Below are 8,750 nucleotides of genomic sequence, written 5' to 3'. Positions count from 1 at the left end.
TGTTTCTAGGAATTTGTCCATTTCTTCTAAACTGTCCTTCTTGTTGGAATATAGTTTTTCAAATTATCCTCTTATGATAGTCTTTATGATAGTCTTTATTTCTGTGGGGCCAGTGGTAATTTCCCCTTTCTCATTTCTTATTTTGTGTATTGCACCTTCTCTCTTTTTTTCTTTGTTAATCTAGCTAAGGGTTTGTTAGTTTTATTGATCTTCTCAAAGAACCAGTTCTCAGTTTTGTTTATTTTTTCAAGTGCTTTCTTATTTTCTATTTCATTTAGTTCTGCTCTTATCTTTGTTCTTTCTTTCTTTCTTCTTCTTTGGGGTTGCTTTGTTGTTTTTTTTTTTTACTAATTCCTTCAAGTGTGCATTTAGTTCTTCAATTTTAGCTCTTCTTTTCTGATGTATGAATTTATGGCTATAAATTTCCCTCTCTGAACTGCTTTTGCTGCATCCCACAAGTTTGGATATGTTGTGTTATCATTTTCATTAGTTTCAATGTAGTTATTGATTTCTTTTGAGATTTCCTCCTTGACCCACTGTTTTTCTAAGTATGTGTTGTTTAATTTCCATATCTTGGTGTAAAATCTAGACCTCTGGCCCTTGCAGATTTCAAGCTTCACTCCACTGTGGTCAGAAAAATTATTTCGCATGATTTCTATCTTTCTGAATTCATTGAGGCTTTCTTTGTGGCCTAGCATATGGTCTATCTTGGAGAATGTGCACTTGAAAAAAATGTACATTCTGCTGTATTTAAGAGTAATGTTCTGTAGATGTCTGTTAGGTCCAGCTCCTCTAATATACTGTTTAAAGTTTTTATTTCTTTATTGATTCTCTTTTGACATGTTCTGTCAAGAGTTGATGGTGGTGTGTTAAAGTCCCCCACTATAATTGTAGAGGCATCTATTCCTTTACCTAGTTTTTTCCAGTGTTTGTCTCACATATCTGGAGGAGCCCTTGTAAAGAGCATAAATGTTTATGATTGTTCTTTCTTCTTGAAAGGTTATCCCTTTCACTGATATGTACTGTCCATCTTTGTCTCTCACAATTGTTTTGCACTTAAAGTCTATTTTGTCTGATATTAATATAGCTACTCCTGCCCTTTTTTGGTTATTGTTTGCTTTTAGGATTGTTTTCCTGCCTTTCACTTTCAACCTCCTTGAATCCCTGGGTCTAAGATGTGCTTATTGTAGAAGGCACATAGATGGGTTATATTCCCTTATCTAATCCTCCATTCTGAGTCCTTTGATGGGTGAGTTTAATCCATTACATTAAGTGTTATTACTTCAAGAAATTATTTATATTAACCATATTTTCTTTGGATTTGTGTTTGTCTTATTTTGTTTGATTTTTTTCCCTTTTTGTCTTTTTAATTGCATTTACATTCTCCTCCAACTCTACCTCTCCTGTTATTTTCTTTCTTCCTGCAGAACTCCCTTTAGTATTTCTTGAAGGGCAGGATTCTTGTTGGCATACTCTCTTAGTTTCTGTTTATCTGTGAATATTTTGAACTCTCCATCATTTTTGAATGCTAGCTTAGCTGGATAGAGTATTCTTGGCTGGAATTTTTTTTTTCTTTTTGTACTTTGATTTTGTCATACCCCTGCCTTCTTGCCTCCATGGTTTCAGATGAGAAATCAGCACTTAATCTTATGAAGCCTCCTTTGTATGTGATGGTTCTCTTTTCTCTTGTTGCTTTTAGAAATTTTCTCTTTGCTGTGAGCATTGGATAATTTGACAAGTATATGTCTTGGGGTAGGCCTGTTGGGAATTATGCCATTTGGGGTGCATTGTGCTTCCTGGACATGTAAATCCATTTCCCTCAGTAGATTTGGGAAGTTTTCGGCCATTATTTCCTCCAGAATCCCTTCTCTCCCCTTTCCCTTCTTTTCTACATCTGGGATGCCTATAATGTGTATGTTTGTATGTTTTGCATTGTCATTCAGGTCCCAAAGTCCTAGCTGGATTTTTCTATCTTTTTATTGATCAGTTCTACTTTCTGTTTTATTTCAGATATAATCTTCCACATCACTAATTCTCTCCTCTCCCTCTTGTAATCTGCTGTTATTTGCTGAGAGTGTATATTTTTCTTGAATTGTGCTGTTCATCACCATCATATTATCTTTTTGTGTATGGTTGCAATTTCTTCTGTATTCTCTCCAAGCATTTTCTTCATATTCTTAATCTCTTCCTTCACTTCATCAAATTGGTTGCTAATTTATGTTTTGAGATCTTTAATTACTTGTTCTATGTTCTGCTCCTCTTCCTAGTTTTTTCTTTGTTCATTGGATTGGGTCATGTTTTCTTGATTATTAGTTTGTTTTGTAGTTTGTTTGTTGCTGTCTGGTCATCATTTTATCTTGATGGGTTTAATCAGTTCCTTAGCTTCTTTGTCTAGTCTGGTGTCCTGCCACATGGAAAAGCAAGATAGTTGCTCATCTCTGCTGAGGTCCCTGCCTTCCTATCTGGCATCACCATCTCCTGGAGCCCAGCTGTGGGCAACCAAGAATAGGGCTTGTCTCTTGTGTGGCCTTCTCAGTTTCTGTTGTTCTGCTTTCTTCCTGAGTTCAGTTGTGGACTATCAGGAATATGGCTCATCTCTTCAGCCTTGAGCTGCTCCAAGAACCCAGTCACTCAGGGCCTCTTTCTGGGCCTATGTGTGCTCCTGATTCCAGATTTTGGTATCTCTCTCAGCTTCTCTGGGCTTTTGTCCTTGAACTCAACTATGGGCAATCAGGCATCTCTCCTTGGGCCTCAGTTCCTTGAGCCTCTAAGGACTTCTCTGCCTTTCTGCCACTGTAGGTGAACCTAGAGTCCTCTCTCTCACATGACTGGATCAAAATGGCAAATTGCCTTTTCCTGTGTGTCTTTGTCTATGTCTCTGTGTTCCCAGTTATATAAGGCCCAGCAAGAAGGTGTAAACCCAACCTGTGTCATGCCCCACTGACATAGTCCAATTAAAAGTGCTCTACACTCACAAGAATGGACTAGTTGTAAACATCATCTTTTTCTTTTTAGTATTCATAAAAAGTACTTCAAACTGTCACAGTGAGAAATCACATTCATACTTTCATTTAATTCTTCTAATCGGTCATTTTAGTTTTTTGAACATACTTAAAATAGCTGGTTTAAAGACTTTGACTAGCATGTTTAATTTGTAGGCTTCCTCAATAAAATTTCTATTGACTGTTTCCTTTTCTGTGTACATTATGAAAAACTTTACTATTCTCTTGTGTCTTGTAATATTTTGGTTAAACCTGATCGTTTAAAATAATATAATGAACAACTCTAGAAATCAGACACCTCCTTCCCCACACAATGCCATGTTGTTGTTGATTGTTGTGGTGGTAGTTGTGCTTGTTTCATGACTTTCTTGAATTAGTTCTGTAAAGTCTGTGTTCTTTGTCATGTGCAGCCACTGAAGTCTGTGCTCAGTTAACATAGTGATCATCTAATACTCTATACATGTTAAGGACAAGGCAGTCTATAACTCTGCCTTAGCTTTCACTTCCTGCTTGCACAGTACCTCAAAGTCAGCCAGAGTTGAGAGATTAGACCCTTCTTAGTTTTTATGGACATGTCCATAGCACAGCATATTGCCTTCTATATTATATTCCTAGGAATATAATATAGCTCTTAAAAGCCATCTGTGTACATTTCCTTCCCCAATTTTTCATGTTAAGTTTTTTGACCAGCTTCTTCTTAGCCCAAACTGGCAACCCCACCTCAAAAAAATAGCAACGATAAGCAACTATCACTGATTGCTTTCAACAAAGGTGTAAGGCGGTTTACACAGAATGAACTGAGAGTCAAGTTACATGTAAACAAGATGCTAGAGCAATTAGTAACAATTGGAGCCCCAAACCATTTTATCCAGGTGCTACTAGACTGCTAATTTTTAGCATCTACCAAAGTTGGCAAACTGTTGGATTTCAAGAGTTTCACAGAGCTGAATAGAGGCAGATTAAACTAGGGCAAATTAAAAGGCTAGAAAGCTTGCCATTCTTCTTGAAATTAAGCCATTTACCTTCAGTTAATGCTGCATGGATTGTTGCAAAAACTTAGACAATATCCACAGTTGTTAAAATGTTTCTGCCAGTGTTGTCATTGCTTCTTAGAGGACTACCCCTCTAAGCTCCTTATTTCACTGCTCCAGTATTTGGAAAGTGCTATATTATTCTAATGTAATCTGATCAACAGATGCATACTATCTGTAACTGCGTAATGGAAAGCCCACTTAGACTAAAAATGAAATATATAAGGATTGGTTTTAAATATGGAATATATTAAATGCAGAATGACTTGATCAGCTTTTGTATTCAAATTTTTGCAATTCAAGAAAAAATTGAAAAGCAGTTTAATCCATATATCATATAGGACTAAAAATGTACCTCATTAACTAGCATATAGTAAAGTATTTGTGCAAATTAACTCATTTAATGTTCAAAATAACCCAAGGAAGAAATTCCTCTGGACAATATTGAGGCAAAGAGAGAAGTAACTTTCCCAAGCTTCATATTTACGCAATGATGGAGTCAAGGCTGCCACGGGGCAGACATCCTAGAACACATGAACATAGCCACGTTTTTTATTCTATGCTCCTAAGAGAACAATATAATTCACTATAAATCCTTGACCCACAGAGAAGAAATATTTGGCAGTCTCTAGCCATCTGGAAGAGGCTCAGCAAAAGGATGCTTGCTATAGGGCTCTTCATAAAGGGCTAACTGAATACAATCTTTGCTTGCTTCATGATTTTGTCATTAATTAAAACTGATATGGACTACAGTTCACACTTCTAGAAATTTAAGTGTGAACCAATTTAAGATACAGGCATAAAGAATTAAGACAGCTCATTAGCAAAAAAAAATTCCTCTAAGACAAGTCTGCTACAGGAGACTGGAGTGGATTAAATACTAAAATAAAGCCGTTGGCCTTTTTGGCACCTTACCATTTATTTATACAAAATAATTCCAGTATCTCTTTAAAAGCTATTTATTGGTACCTTGAAGAAAATAGTCATAAATACTTTTGAATGAATGACTGTAATTGGAAACCAGTGTGTTATGAACCAATACCTGCTTGATATTTGGGAGTATTATTTTATAGTTAATTCTGACTCCTCTTTTGAGAAAATTAATTACTATTACAGGTCTCTGGTTCGGTATTAGGAAATGAAAGTTGGCTAGGTTTTACCATTCATTCCAATCCAAACAATCTATGCCAGTCATATATAGGGAAATTTATAACCTAGGATACTTTTAAACTAAAATTTAAATTTTTTTTCTTTCTATATATGAATATATACTATTGGAAATATACAAAAGATGAAGATCCTGCCTTCAAAGATATATAATAAAATTATAAGATAGGAATAGTCAGATTAAAACAGATTAAGTATAGTTTGGTGCACTACGAAATTTTTAACATTAACTATGTAGACAGTCTCATGGTTGATGAAAATGCAGTTGAAGTGATGTTTAATTGGAAATTTCTTGATTAGCCACTGCAACTCTAATGAATGCAAATTTCAACACTTTCAAAAATTATATCCTACTGTGTGAATATTTTTATGCAATCAACAACAAAATGAAGCACTGATTTACAAAAATGATCATAAAAGTTATTTTATTGTTAATTTAATCAACTTTCACTCTCTGTCTTTTCTACCAAATTTTTCTTGTTTTTGTTTACATGACTTAGAGGGCTTCTGTTGAAATCTTAATTCTAAACTGGTAAAGATAAAAATAAACCATAAAGAAAATATACTTTAATATTTCATTTGAAGACAGGAGAGCATTAAGTAAAAAATATAATTTTGTGTGGGTATCTCATTTTAATTAAATAATATACATCAAGAGGAGTGCTTGGTAACACTGGAGAATTGCTCAAGAGTTAACCCTTTTCTTTAAACAGGGATCCAATTATAATGCTGTAAAAGAAAGGAAGATGCTGTCCCCATTTGCAGAAATTCAGAATAGATACCACTTGCCCCAACAACATACCTATCCACAAGTTATAAGGTATGTATTTAGTTCAGAGCCTCTTTTAGGTTTTTGAGTACCTGTTGAGTGCTTTCTTCCCAAATAAACTACCTTTGAAAAGTCCATTTGTTTTATATTTACACAAAATAAATAAAATTTTGTTAAAGGCCCACTGATAGAGGGCTTTTTCCATGTTAATGAGACCTTTCATTAGCTAGCCTACATACAATAACTCAAGCTGCAAATTAAATAATTTATTAAATTTATCAAGCACATCTTAAAATATGCTATCCAAAACTAGTATACTAAAGGGATACTCTATAATCATTAAATTTAACTAGGTAATAATTGTGAAGGGCTTGATTCAAAATAGTTTACCTACATAGATTTTGATTGACTCAATAGAATTTTGAAAGCTGTAGTAAATGATTTGCATTAGATATGCATCCCGATATTTTCACTTGCTCTACCTATTAAAACTCCCAGGGTTTATACAAAATGTAGATGATGATATTAATGTCTACTTCTAAGTTTACCTGTAGTTGGTCTAGATAGTTTCCATGGTTACAGCTTCCCACTGCTTCTCTGCCTAAGAGCATTTTTTCAGAAACTTGGGAGCTTGCTTGGGTGAACCAGAGCTGAAATAGAATTAATGCTTCCAGAGCTTCTGAAGGACAGGAAGTGATAGCCTAGAGTATCTTTATGGGATAATTCTGTGACAATAGATGACAGAGTAGTCCACTCATAAATTTACAATTTGTTGGGTTTTTTTTCCAGCACTCACTCATTGTTCCCACTCCCTCACTTAGGTTTCTGGAGTCACCTCTCAAATTAACTACCTACATCCAAGACTTTTTCTTAGGGTTTGTCTTTTTAAGAACTTACTAGTACATTGGGTCAGTAAACATCTCCATTTTTAATTGTTTCAGATATTAAAAATACACCTTCTCAATTTCTCATGCTTGTATTCATAGACTTCATAACCTATTGACAGAGTGATGAATGTAAATTATAAATAATAGTATATGTAAACTCATTAAGTATACATTTCCATTTCATAGTACTTTAAAATGTAGAGAGCATCTTGGCATATGCAGTAGAACTGTTTCAAGCATAAATGTGGAAGGAATGTAAGAATAATTGGAAATTAATCTTCTCTAAGATTGATGTTAAGGGGACTGAGCTGCTGGCCTGAGATTCTTCAGAGACATATGTTGCATCTCAAATGTGATATCCTTTCTAGTAAACCGTTTTAGTATTTTACCTGTTTCTCTTATTCAAGAATTGTTCTATGAGGATTTGCTATAATAGTGTGATATAACACTACCTCAATTAAGCAAGGGACTTTCTAGGTATAAATATTACACATTCCATTATAGCAAAAGAAATGATTACAGAAATATATGGCTTATTATCAGCTCATATGAAAGTCATACATACATCTTAGATGTTAGAAAACTCAAAATGAGTTGTTTGATATGTTTTGGTCACCAGAAAAGCTAAATTGATTTCAGAGTCCTTAAGAGAACATTAACTACTAAAATAGAATGTTAATAGTTTGACTTTACATGGATGATACCAAATCTGGAGTTACTTATTGAATTTCATGTATTTAGGCAATTATATATACCCTACTATCAAATGAATTGAAGTGGTTTAAAAGATTTTGCACAAAGAAATAGATAAAAATTATAATTATAGAAAAATATAGGTAGGTGAACAGAAATATATAGTTATACTGGAATACTAAAACCATACGTAAAATACCGAGATCATACATAATTAATAAAAATGAGTGATGAAATTGAAGTGAACAGGTTTTTGACGAAGAAAAAAGGAAAAATTACAAAATCACACTTAAGAGTCATTATTGTCAGACATCAAAATCATACTGATTCTTTAGTGGAAGGAAGAAAACCTTCCCTGCACTTTGATCTGTACACACCCCTAAATGAAACAGCATCGAATTACATTCAACAATATCCCTCGTTTAAATTAAAAAGCATCTCTGAATAGCTAGTTGTTGTTGCTGTTACTTCATTTAGTTTCTTATTATGTTTTGTTTTGATAGCTTTATAACATCCAACATAAAAAGTAAAGCAAATATGAGAAGTACTAGAATTAAAGTTCAACAAACAAAAGATCAATGAAGGTAAAATAAGCCAAAAATATACAAGCATAATAGATAAATGAAAGGTTAAAATAGAATCAAAGTTGCTAAACCATTAAAGAAAATATACAAATATATTCAAATAATTTCAGAAGGATGGAAAAGATTATCAGAAGCACCACAACAGAGGAAAACTTGAAAATAAAAAAGAAGCAAATACAAACATATCAATAATTGCAATAAATATTAATTGACTAAATATGCCAAAAACAGTCATTATTAAAATCGACTATTAGGAAAAAAAAAAATTTACACTAAAAAAAAAAAAAGGCACACATTCCAAATACAGTGACCTAGATAGCTTGAAAGTAAGTGGATGGAAAAAGATACATCATGCTAAGCATAAGCTTTTGATAACTGGAGAGTATGTATTAATAATAGAACTGGAGAGTATGTATTAATAATAGAATAAATACACTTGAAGAAAAATTACCATCAGAGATAAAGAGAGGTATTTTATAATATTAAAATATTTGAGTTGTCAGACAAACATAAAAATTAAACATGTGTATATGCCTAACAAGAGATCTTCAAAACACAGAAAACAAAAATTTAAAAACTAAAAGGAGAGTTTGATGATTCCATAATCACAGTTGAAG

The sequence above is a fragment of the Dasypus novemcinctus genome, chromosome 9, assembly GCF_030445035.2.
Source record: "Dasypus novemcinctus isolate mDasNov1 chromosome 9, mDasNov1.1.hap2, whole genome shotgun sequence".
NCBI classification, from domain to species: domain Eukaryota; kingdom Metazoa; phylum Chordata; class Mammalia; order Cingulata; family Dasypodidae; genus Dasypus; species Dasypus novemcinctus.
This window is presented reverse-complemented; position numbering follows the sequence as displayed.